General features: G+C 49.8%; 1 protein-coding gene across 4 annotated transcripts in view; it reads right to left on the bottom strand.

Annotated features, from left to right (window-relative positions):
• Positions 1–2,583, bottom strand: part of TCF20 (transcription factor 20) — a 100,259-nt gene extending 97,676 nt beyond the window's left edge. For all 4 annotated transcript variants that reach the window (XM_003783142.3, XM_023509389.1, XM_012801116.2 and 1 more), the window contains exon 1: positions 2,569–2,583. The gene's annotated coding sequence lies outside the window, so the exon portion shown is untranslated. The remainder of the gene's footprint in view (positions 1–2,568) is intronic.
• Between the last annotated feature and the right edge of the window lie 66 nt (positions 2,584–2,649).

Genomic DNA, 2,649 nt, shown 5'->3' with positions numbered 1-2,649 from the left:
AAAAAAAAAAAAAAAAAAAGTATACCACTAAATATGGAACCTAAAAGCTTTGTCTCCTGACATCTCACCAATTTTATTAATCTTCTTTTACATGAACACACACACAAAAATTACCTCACTAGAAGAAAAGTTTTAACAATATTTTTCTCATAAGTTGTAAAACAAGCATAAGATACTTTGTGATAACTGCTTACAATCTGAGTAACTAGAATTTTTAAAATCCCACACTGAACACAAGTTGTAAGACAAGCACAAGATACTTTGTGATAACTGCTTACAATCTGAGTAACTAAGATTTTTAAAATCCCACACTGAACACAAGGTCATAACTCAAATCCTAACATAGAATAAATGCTTATTTGGGGAAACTCCAAATAATCTGTGTAGTTGTATAAAAGTGTCTGTGTAAAAGACCTATGGTAACATACAAGAAAACTCCCAGTAAACCATTTCTAAATCAACATTATGAGCACATACCCCTGTTCATCACACATCACAGTACTAGAAATTTAAGAGAAATCCTGAGGTTGGTCTAGAAGTACTCACCAGTCAAAAGGATGGCCTAAGGCCTTCACACATCATAAAATCAGTGAAACTAATTTGGGCTCTTCAGCATCTGAGAGTGAGCATTGGGGCTACTATTAAGGAATAAATCGGGATGCAGACAATTAGTGCACCCTGAGGTGACAGTTAATTCCACTAACACACCATCTCACAGGAGATACTATGGCATTTCCCTCCTCCCACTAATTTGAGAATACTGAAGCTGTAAATTTCAGAAGTTAGCTAAATGTCCCTTGAAAGAACTTTAATAAGATCCCTCCACAATCTCCTATACACATACAGGAAGATGTTGGAACTTCTCTGAGCCAAGCAGCATACACAGATATAATCAAAAGTTACCCACATTTCCCAAGCAGCCAAACGTTCTCTGAAGTTTTTTTTTCTGATAACTTCTTCCAGAAAAACAACAAAAATATAAAGTGCATTCTGCATCAGCTGGAACAATATAATAAAAAGCTGTTCTGAAGCACAGAACAGCACCTGGAACTTCTGTACCCTGACCAAGTTGTTTGCGCTGTTGGAGAAGAAAGAGGTTGGAAACTAAAAGATTGTCTTTTGAAAGTCAGCTAGCCAAGTAAGCACAGCCTGCATTTCTCAGAAAAGCTGCCTATGGTTAAAATGAGAGCACAACTTGGGAGAGACTAAAAAACAAAACCACAAGCCCGTGCAGTGTCTGACCTGGTAGGATTTTCATTTAACACGTGAGGAAATTGGGGCACTGAAAGGGTAACTTGCCCGAGGCTGCGGATTATTTGGTGGCAAAGCTGGAAATACATCCCTGGTCTCCTGGGTTGGAATTCAGAACACTTTCCCCATCCACCAGGCTGCTACCCCTTGTGAGATGTTTTATAAAACTCTTCACTCTTCTCTGAAGCTGTTAACATAAGGGTCCAATTATCATTCAACGATCAGTCTGTTAGATAATAGGTCGAAAATTCCATCCATCTTCGAGGGAAAAAAAAACAAGGGGGGAAAAAACTCCTAATTTTGACCTGACACCTGAGGTCAAACTAAAGGTTTAACGTAGATAGTGCTAGTATCCCACAAACACAGACAATAATCCCCACCCACAAACCCAGAAAGGCGGCCGCTCCTGCGCACCGTCCCCCCCCCCCAACTAAATTCCACTCCCATCCCAGCGCACAGCAGACACTGCATCTACAGCCGCAGCAGGAGAAAATTGGCAGGGTCAGTCACTTTCATTCAACCACCACTTTCCCCTTCCGAAAGATAAAAAGCTTAGAGCCTTAGGTCCCCAAACAAGCGCTCCCTCGCCCAAGGAGACCCCCGTAGCCCTCACCCCGCCCAGCTCCTGGCGGCGGGGGAGGGGAGAAAGCCCCACACAGGAAGTGTGTCCTGCGCTCTGCTCCCCGCGCCGAGACCTTGCGCTCTCCCAGCGGGTACCTGCCCTCCGCCCCCAACAGGCGAGAAGTAGCTTCGTCCACATGGCTATAAACGTCCCCGTCCCTCTTGCGGCCTGGGGCGCGCTCTGACTCCCCGGAGCCCCAGCGAGGCTCCTCCTGCCCGGCCCTCCGCCCCGCTGGCCTCGCCTCCAACTCGCAGCGAAGAGGCGAGCGTCCCTAGTCCCCCCGGGGCTGCTAAGGAACCCGGGACAAGTGCCGCTGACCCCGCTGACCCCAGGGCGCCGCCCGCTCATTCCCGCCGCCTTTGCTCCCAAGGCCGTGATGAGCAGGTACCTCCCCCCCCAACCTGCACTCTCAAGCTAGGACCGGACTGAAACACCTCAGTCCTCTGACGCCACGCCGGACCCCTTAGCCTCAGCACCTCCAGGCTAGGCCAGGCCCAGGACCCCGCCCCGCACTCCTGGGTTTGGCCGGGCAGAAACATTCCCCTCAGCACCCCAAGCCCCGGCGCGGAAATCTGGGAGCCTTAATACTCCCAGCTCGGGCCGGGACCTCTGCCTTTCAAGCCGGACACCCCGTCCTGGCCCAAACCCCCAGGCCCGACCCCGTCCCTCCCCCGTCAGGCCTGGACGGCGGTTACCTGCGGGAGCCCCCCGCCCCGTCCCTCGGCCTCCGCCGGGGGCGGGAGGGGAGGGAGCGGCGGCTGCGGCGGGCGGCGCTG

The sequence above is a fragment of the Otolemur garnettii genome, unplaced genomic scaffold (genome assembly GCF_000181295.1).
Source record: "Otolemur garnettii isolate 467f Iridium unplaced genomic scaffold, OtoGar3 scaffold00007, whole genome shotgun sequence".
NCBI lineage: Eukaryota > Metazoa > Chordata > Mammalia > Primates > Galagidae > Otolemur > Otolemur garnettii.
This window is presented reverse-complemented; position numbering and strand designations above follow the sequence as displayed.